Source organism: Ochlerotatus camptorhynchus, unplaced genomic scaffold (assembly GCF_037179485.1).
Source record: "Ochlerotatus camptorhynchus isolate MF236.1 unplaced genomic scaffold, CSIRO-AGI_Acam_v1.1 ptg000361l, whole genome shotgun sequence".
In the NCBI taxonomy this organism is placed as follows: domain Eukaryota; kingdom Metazoa; phylum Arthropoda; class Insecta; order Diptera; family Culicidae; genus Ochlerotatus; species Ochlerotatus camptorhynchus.
Window position 1 is genome coordinate 322,686 of NW_027040849.1, and position 17,127 is coordinate 339,812.

The window sequence follows — 17,127 nt, forward strand, 5'->3', positions numbered from 1 at the left end:
ATGACGAAAATACCTCTGACATTGTTCATGCTTTGTTCGTTTGGATTTTCTAATAAATCATTATAATTAAAATGAAACAAAAGTAAAGTTAAAAAATTAATGCTCTGCTTGATTCTTATACAAAAACTGTAAGAGAATCTTACATTTCCTTGGCAGCACTTCACTCTAACTCCTCCGATTTGTTAGCTACTCGTGAGCAGAAACAGCGTGAGCGCGATTCTATATCCTCTTGAGAGAGTGAGTGAGGGCTGCTTTGGTTCGGTGACTCAATCCGGCAATCGAAGGTGTGTTCTCGATTACTCATCGCTCAGTTTGTCCGTCGCCTGCAGTCGGTACGGTTGTTGAATCCGGCTTTCGGATTGTACTTTACCTAGCTCTGGCCGGTGTTACTTCGGGATCGGGAGTAGAGCGTCAATAGGGAGTGTGGAAAGAGAGAGTAGTGCGTGCACGGTTGGGACTTCTTGTCATCATCATCTCGCGACTGCGATGGTGTGTATTCAAGTGTGCAAGAGAGAGAGAGTTCAGTTCAGTCATCATCAGTCGGCTAGTCAGTAACCCTCTGCTGGGACCGGTTCTTTTCTGCTGGAAGTCTAGCTTTGCTTCTCGACCAGGATTGTAGCGGTTCAATTACCACAGGGACTGTCCTCCCATAGTGCTTTGTGGAACGGTGCCGGAAGGTGTGCTCTGTTGGATTGAGCGGGTGTGCGTTTGGGATTATTCTTCTCTGCGTTCTTTTCGGGCACCCCGGAGAGCCCAGAGCGGTTGTCGAATTTCGCGGAAGCAGGATTCTTCCTGTATTGTGTGTTTACCTTACACGCAGTGGATTCAGAGGGGATTCAGATTCTGTGCAAAGCATAACGACAGAGGGTAAAGTGAGCACAAAAAGTGCTGTTAGTTTGGCTCGAAGGAAGAAAAGTGTATTCGTGGGATGAATTAAAGCCGCAAGGTGATATCGACAAGCCTGGAAGGAAGAAGAATAAATTCTATACGTGCGAGTTGAAGAGTAGAATAATCGGAAGAATAGAAGAAAAACACGAAGCTAGGTGAATCGAGTGCCAGTGTGCGGCAAGGTTTAATTAAAATTTCTTGAATTTTTCAGCTTGGCCAGCAATCATCAAACTTTCTGTAAGTGGTAGTGCTGATTCAGCATTCGATAAAGAAGATAAAAATAACAACGTGTGCTAAAATAATATTACACCATCAATCTATAAGTAAAAAAAAAGCAACAATCGTAACGAAAAGTGTACTCAGTGTGCAGCTCATGTTGATTGTGCAGTTTTTGAAATCAAGTGCTAGTGAACGAAAAGCCGATTTTAATCGGCATTTAGAAGGGCAGCTGGCTCCGTGCCTTGGATTAATTTTCAACGCCCATCTCAATTTCAGCTGGATTAATATACCAACCCCATGAGGTTGATTTGCACTTTCATCTGTTTGACCAGCCGGGCAGCCTCGGTCTCGACAGCATATTGCATTGATATCGACGAATACTGGCTTTTTTAAAGCATCGTTTATTGGCAATAATAGCAGCAGCAGCAGCAACAGCAGTAACATCAACATACAAAAGGTAAACGAGAAGCAGAAATCGGAAGGGTTAATGAAATACCTTCCATCGAGTATTGGTGGGATTCAGTAGCGTATGCAGACTTGCATGGAAGGGAGAATCATGGTTGTGATTTAACGAACTCACTACTAATACACTACTAAAGCTTGTATACAATGATGATGTTTATTCCAACTATAGCTGAAAATTAGGCGAGTGTAGTTTTTACGCGATGGTTAAAATTCAGAACTTCACAGCAAAAGCTTTGTAAATTCACATGGAGCACATTGATGTATTTTCTGGCATTAGTTGACAGCATTAATTTTACATGAGTTTAACATGCATGAGCAGAGCCGGTAAATATCAAGGCCGTCATGTGACAATGAGAAAACTGGTCCTCTCCCTATCATGAGACGAAACTACCTATCATTAGCTTTCTTGTCATTTTTCATTGATCAAGCACTCATGAGAATAATTCTTATGCGGTTTTGACATCAACATTTCTAACTGATTAAGATGAATTTAAGCAAACAACCGTATGTAATCAGTAGAGTGAAGATATTATTAAGATTTCCTCGGTACAAGTAACTTTACTAGCTTTAAATGAGCTAATAATAACGATGATCACAACACTGTCACGTTCTGTCATGACGAAAAATTCGATGAGATTTTGAAGAAAATCTCTATCATCGTTTTCTCATCCCATAGATAGTGACAGAAGTATCTCTGTAAATATCGCGTGAGATCTTTCATTGGAAATGACATTTGACAGCCCTGTGCATGAGTGGAATGGAAGTCAAAAGTTCAATTGAAATTGATATAACTTTCAATGAACAGGGATATAAAATTTGTAATTATTTGAACTTTAGTGTGTAGTTCATAAGTCTTGACACTTTTGTAAAGTTGATTGTCACTGCCCACTATACTGAAAAGAGCACGTAAGAGTTATCATGGTATTTTGTTATGGTTCAGAATCATTATACATAGTTATTATGATGCAAAGTTGACGCAACATTTGATAAAAAAAATCAACAGACCATGAGTGCATTATGATATAATCAAAAGAATCTTCCACCACACACTCAATCAACTTATTACGTCAAAAAACTGACTACGAATGACGTGCTGGATGCGAGAGTAATTAATCATTTAATTTTAGGGCGACATTTGTAAGGCCATTATGAAATTTTAAAGATGTATTTACTAGTTCACCAGGTATCAACCCATGTCATAATTGACAAGTAATATTTTGATATTTGCCTATATTTTAAGAGTTGGTACAAAGGTAGATCGAGACGAAGGCAATGCCATTGACAAATAGATATATCGATTAATAAGCGTCGTGGAATTGATGATCGCTATTCACATTCGAATTCCAGGGCTGGTAGCGAGTCACTTTTTAGTGACTTGGTCACTTTTTTCATGCAAGTCACTAAAAAGTCTCCTTTTTTAAGGCCAAGTCACTAAAGTCACTTTTTCTTGTAATCAGTCACTATTTTAAACTTTTTTTAACGTTAATTTATTTCAAGATTGATCATTCTTCTTGCAGTGCGTAGGATAGGCCTACATTTTGTTCTAATTTTTCCATAGGCCTTAATTTTGTTCTAACTGTCCACGAGTCAGTTGCGATCAGCTGAATTTTTACCAAGAACTTTTGACAGATCACAGTAGAACTGGCAGTTTATTCTCATATTAATTTCTGGTTCATTAACACCAGATCACTCACTCACTCTGATTTCTAGCTGTCAGTTCCACTGAGAAACGTCCCTTGGATCACCTTATTCGAAGTTGACGACCTTGTATAGAGTTTTTTTTTTTACGTTTAATAGTCTTTTCTATCTACAGGGTGTCCACTTATTTGGCTAAATAAAGTTCCTTAAGTTTTCCAGGTTTTTCTATAACTTTGCCGGACTATTTATAAAATGCGTTAAACATATGATTGCAACAATTAATGCAAACGTTTTTAAGACATGACAATCAGTTTTAAAGTAACAGTTTTACTTTATTTTAGTAAGTCTAAGATCACAACATGTTTAATGTATCGAAGTTACGTACTAGCAAAATTGTGGAAACTTTTAAGAAGTTCTATTTATCTCAGAAAAACTAGATCTAGAGATCTTTGGGGAATTCCAGCCCGGAAGTCTCCGAAATTTTAGCCTAGACTATTGAATTGGTTTAAAAATCTAAAAGCGTGAGTTCAGACAAATTCAGGATAATTCCATTATGTGCTGAAATAAAATCAAGAATCCTTTAAATGTTCCGAGAGATTCAGTACAGAAACCTTCAGAAAATTTATGAAAACTTCAGAAATATTTCAGGACCTTCACAGAAATCCAGAGAATTCCATTGAAGTTTAAAGGTGTTCATGAGAATTCCATTTATTTTAAAGCAGACCCGAGATCTTCATTAGAATTGAGAGCTTTAGAGAAGATCCGAGAACATCAAGACAGATCATAGAATTAAAGGGCAGTTAAAAAAATTCAAGGAAATTACAGAAACCTTAAAGAATTTCTCAGAAAATTTCTGGAATGTAATAAAAATTATATGAGCATCCGGATAATGCTAGATTTTTTCAAGGATGTTATATCATGGAAATTTCAAGAACTCAAAAATTTCGAAAATTTAGCTTAGTTCATTAAAGAACATCAACGAAGTTCCATAAATAAAAAAATCTAGAACTTTTAGCAAGTACCGGTATTTTCAATAAATTCCAGAGAACTTCAAAGAAATTTCGAAATTTTTTTTTTTGTTTCGTTATATTCAGTGAAGTTTCGAGCACTTCGAGATCGATCAGATAACATCACAAAAATCCCATTAATTTAAGCAAATTTGCTGCGACTTACAAGGAGCTCCTTGAAATTATGGGATATTCCGAGAATACTACGGTTGTTCTGAAAACTTTGGAAGATTCAGGGAATTATAAATATGTATATATACATCAGATAATTGACCCGAACATTTGATCAATTTCGAGAAATTCAGGTAGACATAGAAAATTTCAGAGGTGGACTTTCCAGGGAAAATTAATGATTTAAGGAAAAGTTCCGTGAGCGTTTATAAACTTTATAAAACTGGAAAATTGTATAACTTAAAGGCAATTCAATCAATTCCAGGGGTTCTTTTAAAAAAAATACTAAGATATTCAGGGCAGTCTAGTAAATTTTAAGGAAATTGAGAAATATTTTGTGCTGTTTTAAAAACATCAAGAAACTCTAGACTATTGAAGAAGCTATGAATTAGTTTCGAAAATCTATAAATCTTGAGAACTTCAGTGTAAATCATAGAACTATATTAATTATTTCGTTGCGGGAGCTAAAAGAAATTCCTTAAATTTCAGAACAACTTCGAAAACTTCACAGAAGTACAGAGATCTTCAGAAACAATTCTAGAACTTCATAAAAGTCTATGGAGCCTAAAGGAAGATCCGAGAACTTCAGGAACTTATATGGACATTCCAGGAGCATTTCAAATAAGTTTAGTAAAGCTTAAAAACAAGGGGAATTTCAGGGGAGTTCAGTTCCATTAGTTTTCACATAAGTCCAGAAGTTCACGGAAGCTTGAACATTTTTTGAAAAGTTCTATTAAATTCAGGGTAGTACAACAAGCTTCATGAGAACTGCAAGGTTCGAGAACTTCAAGAAATATATTGATCGCGCTAAAAATCTCGACAACAAAACTTCATGAAAGAACAGATATCCTCAGAGCAGAGATATTCCAGACAAGCATAAATTTTAAAAAAGATTCGAGAAATTCAGTGAATTGTTAAAGCTTTAGAGAAGATTGATGATCGTTAGGAGAGTTGTGGAAACTTTAGGAAGTCCGAGAAGTTAAAAACAATGATGAGAAGTATTGCGAGCTTCAGGCTAGTTTCTCAAACTACAAAAGAACTTCAAGGCAGTTTCATTAACTTCAGGAATGTTTTGGGAACTATCAAGTTGTTCTGAAGACCTAAGAATAGTCCATTACATATTCAACGGAGATTTCTCATGAAAATTCGCTCGGAGTTCTCCTAATCATTCACTTGTATTCTATCGAAACTCTCATGAAATTATTTCAGAAATTCACTTGGAACGCTTCTCTGAATTCTCTAAAAAATATCACAAGACTATAGTTAGAATACTTCTCGCAACTATCCTCCGAATCGAATCTTCGTTTAATTTTAAAATTCTCTTCAGTAAGAAATCCTATTTTTTTTTTTTTTTTTGTTAATTCGTTTATTTGTACAGGCTCAGTCGAATAAACTTTACAGAGCCGATGTATTCTTTTTCTTCTACAATAAGAATCTTAAAACTAGAGTTAAGGGGTTTAACCGATTGCTCGCGGTCGTCTCGAGGTTAGGGAGTTTTACAATTTAAGGATGGAAAAAGGTTGAGAGGATTACGAATTTCATTTGTTTTAATATGGTAACTATTTCTAAAACACTTAAGAAATCCTATGGAAAGATTCTAAGAATTTTCATTGAATTCATTTCAGATTTATTTTTTAATCTCTCTCCTTCCCTTGGAATACTACTTACATTGAAATCCTCTAAAAATTAATTTTCATTTCTCCTCACAAATTCCTTAGATTTCTCACCTTAATTTGTTTGGCAATCTCTCCGGTAATTATTTTCCGAAATTCTTTGGAATTATTCTCAGATTTAACTGTAATCCTCCTTTAAGCATCCTCTTCACCCCTAAGTATTCACCTTACAATTACGAGGACTTTTGCTCCGATTTCAAATGTGTGAATGAAATTAACTAGGAATATTGAACGTTTTTATTTTTAAATGCATTTTTTTCTTTGGAATATACTTAGTAAAATAATATTAAATTTCCTGAGTACTGATGATATTCCCTGAGACTTTCAGGTATTTTCAGTAGAAATGAAATTCCCTGAGAATTCCCGTTTTTTCAGGTTTCTCCAGGTAGTAGACACTTGGAGGCTTAGTCATACACTTTCTATTGAATCTTTCGCTCTAAAGGTTCCTACACATTTAAGTGTTTATGAGATTCTAATTGAATAAATCTAAAACATCAAGCATTTATTTGGTATGTCATCAGAACGACTTATTTTCTTCCCTTAGGTCACTTTTAGTCACTTTTTTACAACTATAAGTCACTATTTGGTCACTTATTTCTTCAACATGGTCACTAAAATCACTATTTTTGACAGCATTAATCGCTACCAGCCCTGGAACTTCCCCTTAAATGTTCTCGCCTTTCTAAATGTGCATTTAACTTCCTTTTATATTCAGATTTTTTCTAAAGCTATCGTTTTTGGAAATTCCCTGCTTTCCTGAAGTTCCTGTAATTGACTAGGAGCTAGTGCAACTGCCTTGAGAGTGTGTGAAGGTCTCAGAACTTTCTTGAGGATCTCGCATTTCTCCAGACGTTCGTGGTACTGCCTTGAAGTTAAGGACAGTCCTTAAGATGTTTAAATTTCCTTCAGTGATATTTTTGAATTATTTCTGTAGTTTCCAAACTTTTCTCGACTTCATTGGACTTCAAAAAAATTTCCTTTACTTCTAAAAGCATGTGCTCAAGTTATTAACGGAATAGAAAGTCGACGAAGAGAATCGATCAATATTACTTGGGACCTAATGTAATGTTCAACTTGAATTAATTAGGTTTTGCAATTCCTCCTACTTCGGTTAGCGGGAAAAGGGCCATACAAGTTTTGTTTATACAAGATGATAGGCCCTTCAAATGTTACGTTAGGTAGTGATTAATATACTAATGGATAATATGTCCCTCGAATTCATGGAGCATTAAAAAATAAAACAAAAACTAATATGTGGTGGTAAACTATAACGAACAAAGCTTGGTGCACAGGTTAAAAATTGAGGCACGTGACGCCTCTGTCTAAAAGGTTCTTGAAGTTTTACTAAAGTTATGCAACTGCCCTGAATTTATCGGACATTAAGCTGGCAGATCTTCAAACTTCATCGAATGTCTGGACATTCCTGATGTCCTTAGAATTTAATTATAGTTATTGAAACAGCCCTAATGATTAAGATTCCCTGAAGTAACTGAAACTTCTTTAAAGATTCCACAGCTTCCCTCAAGTTCTCTGGACTTATTTGAAGTTCTCTTGTTATCCCTTAAGTTCTCAAAATTTCTTGACGTGTGGACCAGGGCAGTGCTCGCAGAATTTCTCTAACGCTGATTAAACCACTCTTAATTTCTCATAGCTTCCCTAAATTTCACAATGTTTTCCAGAAGTTCTTGGAACTTCCATAATATGCCCGCTGCTTGTTCGTGAAACTTACCTGAACTGTTGAAATTTTCTTTCATACCTTGGAACGAGCAGATTCCCTGAAGTAACCGAAACTTCTTTAAAGATTCCACAACTTCCCTCAAGTTCTCTGGACTTATTTGAAGTTCTCTGGATATCCCTGAAGTTCACAAAACTTCTTGAAGTGTGGACCAGGACTGTGTTCCCAGAATTTCTCTAAAGCTGATTGAACCACTCTTAATTTCTCATAGCCAGGCTTGCTGAAACTCCTCAAACTCACTGGAGGATTTAAAACACTCTTGTCCTGCGAGTTTAGCCAGCCCTCACATCGAGTGAGTGGCGGCAGGAATATGGAAGAAGGAAACAAAAACTCCTCGAAAGAGAGGGAGAGTGAACTTCAGTGAGAGGATGATTTGATGTGAGGTGCGCTTTTCGAGATTCCGGATGACTTTTTTGTTCGACGCAGAAGCTCAGAGTTCACCTAGAGTGAGAGTAAAGGGCCACCCAGATTAGATCCGTTTGCGTTGCGTTGACGTAAATTTGACAGTTAGATAATAGATTTAGCTGCCACTTTGCCGCAACGCGTCCGATCCGGATGAAGAGCGTGTGATAGAAAACATGAACATGAATGGCAGCAAACCTCACTCTCATTTTATCCCCCTTCGCTCACAAGCTCTGAAGTTCAGCGGAATGATTTGGCAGTAGGCATTCTACTCCTCAGAAAAATGCTGCGCCCGGCTCATTTCAAACTCGCGAGTGAGGCTCCATCAATCCTGCTCATAGCTTTCCTAAAGTTTGCAATGTTTTCCAGAAGTGCTATTTTCCTGAAATATATAGGACGGCACTGAAGTTCATGTAGTTCTCCTGAAGATGTTTCTGGAATTGTCCTGATATAAACTTAACTGTCCATTTTTATTTAATGCGCTAAAGAAGTCTTAACTTCCTTCAAGTTCTCTGGGCTGAATTTATCGAAAGTTCTATAAAATTCACGAATTTTTTTCTAAAGTTTTCTGAGTTTCTCAGAAATTCTCTGGACTTTTTCAGGGACACTCTGCACTATTTTGTTGAAATTAATGGAAATGCCCTAAAGTTATCTAAATTTACTCGAAATGCTCGGATCATCCCTGAAGTTTCTGCAGTTGTACTATTATTCACGGTAACTTCCCTAAAGATGTATAAGCATTTTTGAGACTTTGGCAACTTCTGTAAGGTTCTTAAAATTTTCCGGAAGTTAATGAAACTGTCTTGAAACTCTATGATCTTGGTTGAAGATCGCGATATTTTTTTCTGAAATCCATGTAAATACACTGAAGCCATCGAACATACCCTTAAAAATGATAAATGATTCCGGAAGTTCTTGAAATTCTTGAAGTTATTGGAACTACCCTGAAATCCTGAGAAGTACCATGAAGTTTTTGGAACATCCATGAAGTTTAAAAAAACTGATGGAAGGTTCTCGACATTTGCCAGCAGTTAATGGAACTACCATCCAGTTCTTAAAATTTCTTTAAGCTCAGAATTTAACGATACTTTCCTAAAGTTCTCTTAACTTCTATGAATGTATCTCGACTTCCTTCTTCTGTGTTCTTAGAACATCTGGAAGTTCCTACAATTTTTCTGAAGTTATTAGAATCGTCCTGAATTTTTCAAAACTTTTCGAAAGATCCCATATTCTTTCTGATGTTCTTGGAACTGACTAAAGTTTTTCAAACTGCCCCGAAGTTCTCTGATCTTCTAATTAAAGGTCTTACAACTTTTTCATTAAACAATGAAGGGCGCAGGTCTAGTATGGATTAGGGCAAACCTGTATCTGTAGTGGCATTTTGGTGGGCAGCTTTGATAAGAGGAGCGCATGTAGATCGATACATTCGGCGGTCAATAAGTTGTATTAAAAAAAATACGGTTTTTGGAGCCAGGTTACTAATGAAGTCAGCACCATGACAGGCCTAACTGAATCTCAATCTGCACTTAAAGGATAATTCAAGGTGTGTTTTCAGTAAAAAACCCTGCCCCTTCCTCTGCACATCACCGCGCAAAACTTAAACCCCCTGAGCTCTTTCGATTTCACGCAGCAGAAAGGGTTGCCACCATACCACCAGACAGTCCAAGCAGAAGGAGCCATTGGAAATCGGGGCTTTTGTGCGCAACATTTTGCTCTCTTCATGGACCTTCCGTTCGTTGAGTGTAGTTTTATGATTCGTCGTACTTGCTAAGGTACTCTTTTTTTTTCATCCACTCGTTGCTATGCTGGCGGACCGCTCAGAGGCCTGTCAATTGTGTGACTAAAACAGTGCCCAGTGTCTTCCCAGAGCTGCAGTTAACCAGTTTACGGAATCACTCCCGCGATGCTTGATTGCTGTGCTTGGACTCTGATGTGCCGTTCGCGAATGTGATTGACTTTGGCTGCTGCTCTTTCTCCATCGCCGGAGATTGATTGGTTTCAATGATCTCAATTATCTGAGAGCTGTCTAAAATGCTAGTTTCACTGATTTCACTTCACTGTGCTGGTTAATTTGTACATTTTGTTTACCCTTTGATTGTTTGGCTCCGAGTGAGGAAGTCGATTCGCAGTGGGGTAAGGAAGGCCGCGTTCCGGAATTCTGATTTAGATTGTACGCGCGTTCCACAAGACCAGGGGAGGAAATAATGAGCCAGTCACAAAACAAGTTATCCAATTAGGCATGATTGTTAACTGAGGGATCTGTATTTGCTGTATTGTTGGTGAAATTGTTTGCTGAATTTTATTTCGGTGATGTTGCTGCGGAGGTGAAAGTTTGTTGATAGGAAGTCAATCAATTCGTTGCTGCAAACAAAGGAGTTCCTTTACGGCGTCAGTTGGAGGGTTAGATTGTGGTTAGGTTTTATAGCAGGGCTGGTAGCGAGTCACTTTTTAGTGACTTGGGCACTTTTTTCAAGTCAGTCACTAAAAAGTCTCCTTTTTTAAAAACCAAGTCACTAAAGTCACTTTTTCTTGTAATAAGTCACTATTTTCAACTTTTTTAGCGTGAATTTATTTCAAGATTGATTATTCTTTGCGTTGTGGCGTTTAATCGTCTTTCTCTATACACAGGATGTCTACTCATTTTTCTGGATAAAATTACCTGAGTTTTCCAAGCAAGTAAGTCCAAGATCTAAAAATATTCAATGTGTTGAAGTTTCGTATTCCATACGTACAAGTTCAAGATATTGAAAAGATTCAAAGTGCCAGGATTAAGTAAAACAATAAATGATTTATTTCAAGTTCATAATTAACTTTATGAAAGATTAGAAATCTTCAATGCAGTCCCATTAACTTTACAACAATTGTAGGAACTTTGTAGTTCTGAGGAATGATAGGAAATGCTGAGAATTTCAGTGAAGCTCTTTAAACAAACTGCAGGAACATAAGTGGTGAAACTATGGCAAACTTACTGGAAGCTGTAAGAACCTCAAAGCGGTTCTTTTAGCATCCGTGACTTTTCAGGAACTTTTATGAAGTTCCTAGAATTTCAGAGAAGTTCACAGCTGTTAAGCGAACTTGAGAAATTTAGAAAACTTGAGGGGTATTGTGCACATTTTTAAGAAGTTCTAAGCATCTCAGAAAAGCTAGATCTAGAGATCTTTGGGGAATTTCAGATCTTAAGAGCAATTCCCATAACTATAGTCCAGAGTGTTGGAGCAGTTTAAAATCAATAATCGTAAATTTAGATTAATTCAAAATAGTTCCATGATGTGCAAGGAAATATTTGAAAACTAAAGAAGTTTCGAAAAACTCAGTGAATTTCCGAAAACTTCAGCAAAGAGAAAACTTCTGGAAATTGTATGAACATCCGGAAAACGTGAGAGTATTTTAAGGGTGATGTATCATTGAGATTTCAAGAACTTAAAAAAATGCGAAAATTTAGCTAAGTTGATTAGAGAACATCAACGAAGTTCCATTCATAAAAAAGCGAGAAATTTTAGCAAGCAGCGATATCTTCAAGAAATTTCAGAGAACTAAAGTTCTGAGTGCTTCGAGGACGATCAGATAGCTTCAGAATAATCCCATTAACTTAAGCAAATTTGCAGCGACTTACAAGGAGTTCTGTGGAATAATAGAGTATTCCAAGAATTCTATGAATGATCCTTAAACGTCAGAAGCGCCAGGGAATTATGAATATATATATCAGAAAATTTGCTGGATTATTAATCAAATTTATAGAACTTCAGGTAAGCATAGATAAGTTCAGAGAAAGTAAGCGAGTGTTAATAATGGCTATAATGCTTAAGGAACATTCTCGAAACTTCAAGGCAAGTTATTTGATTTCAGTAAAGTTGTGGGTTCTTAAAAATACTGATAAGTTCTGGGCAGTCTAGAGAAATTTAAAGAAATTCAGTAATCGTCTTGGCACCAGGAAAGTCTAGACTATTGAAGAAGTTTTAAATTAGTGGGGAAGTTTTATGAACTTCAGAAAAATCTTGAGAACTTCAATGAAAATCTTAAATTATTTCGTTCGAATTCCATGAAAATTGCGGAGCACAAAAGTTCCAGAAATTTAGAAAAAACTTCGAAAACTTCACAGAAGGACTGGAGCTTAAGATGAGATCCGTGAACTTCAGGAAATTTTATGAATATTAGCAAAATGCGGGAGCATTTGAAAGAAGTTTAGTATTCTCCAAAAATTAGTTTCAGAAAATTAGTGGGGAATTTAAAGCAGTTCCCAGATTTTCAGATAACTTCAGAGACGTTAAAAAGTTGTTTGAGGTCTTCGCATAAGTTCAGAAGTTCATTGAAGCTTAAACAAATTAAATTCAGCGCAGTACAACAAGCTTGATGAGAACTGCAAACACTTTAGAGAAGTTTTGAGAATTTCAGAAAAAGAACAGAGAACCTCAGAGGAGTTCCGTCAACATTAGAGAAGTCACATAAATTTTAAAGAAGTTTAGAGAACTTCAGTGAATTTTTAAACCTTTAAAGAAGATCCATGATCGTTGAAACAATTGAGGAAACTTTAGGAAGCCCTATAAAGTTCCGGATTTGAAGAGAAGTATTGTGAACATCAGGCTAGTTTATCAAACTACAAAAGAACTTCAAGGGAGTTTCATTAACTTCAGGAAAAAATTGAGAACTTTCAAGTGGTTCTGAAGACCTCAAAATAGTCCATTCCATGTTCAACGGAGATTTCCTCAAAATCTCGATGAATCTATCGTCAGGATTAAATTTTCTTTCAGTTTTCTTCAGAATTACCTTGAAATTCCCCACAATTAAAAATTCTTTGGAAAGATTCTCCGAGTATTCATTGAATTTATTTCAGATTTCCTTTCAATCTCACTCCTTCCCTTAGAATTTTACTCACATTGAAAGTCTCCTAAAAATTCATTGACATTACTCCTCAGAAATTCGGTTAGATTTCTTCTCATAATTTGTTTGGAAAACTCTCCTGAATTTATTTTCCGAATTCCTTTGAAGATGTTCTGGGGTTATTCTCACATTTAATTGTAATCCTCCTTTATATATTTTCAAAAAATGTCCAAGAATTTGAGCTCCGGATTAATTTTTTCCCACAAACTTTATGAAATTATCCTCTAAATGGCCTTGGAATTTTCCGGTGAAGTTCACAAGAGTTGTGCTCCTCAGAAATTCCTAAGATTTTTCATTAAAGTTTACTTTTAACTCAACTATTTACTTTTAACTAACTAAGGCTTCACATGAAATCTAAAATTCATAAGAAACAACCTCGATAGCAGATTGCATTTGATGTTTTTCTGAATGACTTTTTCCCAGAGCTCCCTTGGAATGAGGTCCTTAGAAATTATAATAAAATTCCTCGAGTCTTTAAAACTGTGAACGGAATTTGACTCAAGATTCTTGAAAATTTCTTGAAGTATTATAGCTTTTAAGCCCAGAAATAGTTCAAATTAATTTTTCTAGTAAATATGCATGTTCCAAAACCCAAAAAAAAAAATCATTTTAGTATTTTTTTTTTCGTAACTGAAGATTAATCGACTGCGAATCTTTAAAGTTCAAAGTGTGAATGAAAATAACGAGAAAAATTAAATGGTTGTATTAAATACCCATTTATTATTTTCTTTAAAAAAATATGTTTTTAAATTCTTTGAGCCTTCCAAACGAACAATTTCCTGAGGATTCCCAGTTTTCCAGATTTTTTAAGCTAGTAGACACCGTGACCAATTATAGTTATACACTTTCTATTGAATCTTTCGCTTTAAAGGTTCATATCGTGTTGATGAGATAATAATTGAATAATTCTAAAACATCAAACATTTATTTGATGTGCCTGCTCTTAGGTCACTTTTTAGTCACTATTTTTACAACTATAAGTCACTATTTGGTCACTTTTTCATTCAACATTGTCACTAAAATCACTATTTCTGACAGCAGTGATCCCTACCACCCCTGTCATAGGCACTTCAATTTACTGGCAAAAAAAATCGATCAATTCCGCAATTCATGTGACAACATTTATTAACCCCTTCGTCTGGGCCAAAAAAAACTTACGTTGTCTGTACCAAACAATTCAAAATGAATGTAACACTAGCACCGCCTTGTGAGCAAATTCAGAAATAAACTCTTTTCCTTAAGATAGGTCTTGTCCATCTGAAAAAAAATCTGAAGAAGGGAACCATCCATATGAGCAGGATCAGTAAATAGCGTTATAAACTATGTTAAATACATAGTAAATAACACTATTTAGATGACGAAACTTGATCATTTTCATTTTAGCACCATCTAGTAAGTAAATTCTGCCATATACTAACCATAGTTTTTAAGACCTTGTATTCTAAAATATCGTTGCAGAAGGAAGCATCATCCTATACGGTTGCAATCTCGTGAAATAAACATCTCTCTAACCAGGGCCCCACAAAGTCACTTTCAATCGAAAATCGTCAAGTGACGATGAAGCTGTCAACCATCACTTTCAATTGAAACTCATTCTGTCTTCTCTTCGAGCAGATCCCCGTCAACATCAAAAGAACCACTTTCGATCAGTTTTCATGCTGCTTGACTCGTGTTCATTTCTTCTTTCATTGTCAAATGAACTTACTTTTGCATGCATTGAAGCGAAGCTGTTCGATCCAAATTCGTGCAGTTTTTATGCCTTTTGTGAGATCTGTGCACGTGGATGTCAAATTAATCATTGTCGGGTGGTTTGTTTACCCATCAATACGGGCATTTTTTTTAATCGGGGTGACGTCTAGAGATCAAAAACTGATATGCGACGCCATTTTGAAATCCAAGATGGCGGCTTCCAGTTTAAGAAAAAGTGGGTGGTATTGTTGTCAAATACTTATCAATAAAGGTATTTTGGGAATCGGGATGATGTCTTGAGGATGAAAATCGATATCCGACGCCATTTTGAAATCGAAGATGGCGGCTTCCAATTTACGAAAAAATTTAAATACAGTCAAATACACATCAATAATAGTATTTTTGTAATCGGTTTGAAGTCTACAGATCGAAAATTGATATGCGACGCCATTTCGAAATCCATGATGGCGGCTTACGATTTTAGATTAAGTGGGAAATACTGTCAAATACCCATCAATATAGGTATTTTTGGAATCGGGATGGCCTCTAGAGGCCGGAAATCGATATCCGATGCCATTTTTAAATCCAACTGGCGGCTTACTATTTCAAAAACCCGAATTTATCCACCTATGGTGTGATCAGACCCTTATTACTTATTCAAGTTTATTTATTTTATTGTCATTATCAGTGACCAAGCCCCCCACCCCCGTGTCATCCAGTGACGCTACGCCACTGCCTGGGGGTACCCGGAATATATCCGGGTGTAGTCTATTTGGTGAGGCTACCAATCACCTTATCATCGTATTTTAATGTGATTTAATGGGTTTTAATTCAATTCATATTCAAGCAACTTCCCCGGGGTACCCGGAACATGTTCAAGTGTGTCCAATGTGGTCTGGAACACTTAACACGACTTGCATTGATCTTATTTTTGAATTCTGTAGTAATTTGATGTGTCGCATGATGGTTTTAATACGTTTTCCGTTAAATCCAGCGTGAAGGCCCATATTCACCGGATATTATTCCGGCCATATATCCGGAACCGGTTCACTGATTCCAAAACCGTTCAATAGCGTTCAATGGGACCCCAAGACCTATCATTTGGCGCCGAGTTTGTCCAAATCGGTTGAGCGGTTGCTGAGAAACGTGAGCGCATTCATTTCGTTACATACACACACATACACACATACACACATACACACGTACACACACACACACAGACATGTTCCGATCTCGTCGAGCTGATTCGAATGGTATATGATGGTTTTGATACGTTTTCCGTTAAATCCAGCGTGAAGGTCCATATTCACCGGATCTTATTCCAGCCATATCTCCGGAACCGGTCAATAGCGTTCAATGGGACCCCAAGACCTATTATTTGGCGCCGAGTTTGTCCAAATCGGTTGAGCGGTTGCTGAGAAACGTGAACGCATTCATTTCGTTACACACACACACATACACACATACACACACACACACACAGACATGTTCCGATCTCGTCGAGCTGAGTCGAATGGTATATGACACTCGGCCTTCCGGGCCTCGGATCGATGGTCAGTTTTTCAAGTGATGTCTATACCCCTCTTTGTAAGAAGGGTAAAAATGTGAAATGCTGATTCCGTCCCATCAATATGGGTATTTTTGGAATCGAGGTGACTTCTGGAGATTGGAAATCAATATCCGACGCCATTTTGAAATCCATGATGGCGGCTTCCGGTTTGAGAAAAAGTTGTAAATTCTATCAAATACCCATACAAACGGTTTTTTTAGAATCAGGGTAACGTCTAGAAGCCGGAAATCGATATCCGGCGCCATCTTGTAATCCAAGACGGCGGCTTCCGATATGCGGAATAGCGTCAAATATCCTAAAATATGGTCATTTTCATAATGGGGATGAGACGTAAATGCCGAAAAAAGGATATCACACCGTCTTTAAATCCAAGATGGCGGATTTGGTTCAGAAAAACTGTGAAATACTGTCAAATACCGATCTATGTGAATTTTTTGGGATCGGGCTGACATCTAGAAGAAAGAAATCGATATCCGACGCCATCTTGAAATTCAAGATGATGGCTTCCGATTTCAAAAGAAGTGTCAAATTGCCTACAAATGGCATCGAATATCGATTTTCAGCATCTACGCGTCGTCCTCGTTCCGAAATACCCATATCTTAGGGTATTTGACACATTTTATGAAACTTGATGACCACCATCTTGGATTCCAAAATGGCGTCGAATTTCGATTGTCGGCATCCCCGTTCCGAAAATACCCATATTGTAGGATGGATGAAACTTTCTGAATCCTGATGGCCGCCATATAGGATTCCAACATAGCGTCGTATATCGATTTTTGGCATCTACGC

General features: G+C 36.8%; 1 protein-coding gene across 7 annotated transcripts in view; it reads left to right on the top strand.

The window, feature by feature from the left end:
• Nucleotides 1-17,127, top strand: part of Dg (Dystroglycan) — a 542,469-nt gene that overhangs the window by 222,070 nt on the left and 303,272 nt on the right. For 4 of the 7 annotated variants that reach the window (XM_065231770.1, XM_065231763.1, XM_065231768.1 and 1 more), the window contains exon 1: nt 327-1,564. The exons of 2 other annotated variants lie outside the window; for them this stretch is intronic. The gene's annotated coding sequence lies outside the window, so the exon portion shown is untranslated. Of the gene's footprint in view, nt 1-326; nt 1,565-17,127 lie in introns of those variants that run through there. One more of the 7 variants, XM_065231764.1, reaches the window with a different exon arrangement.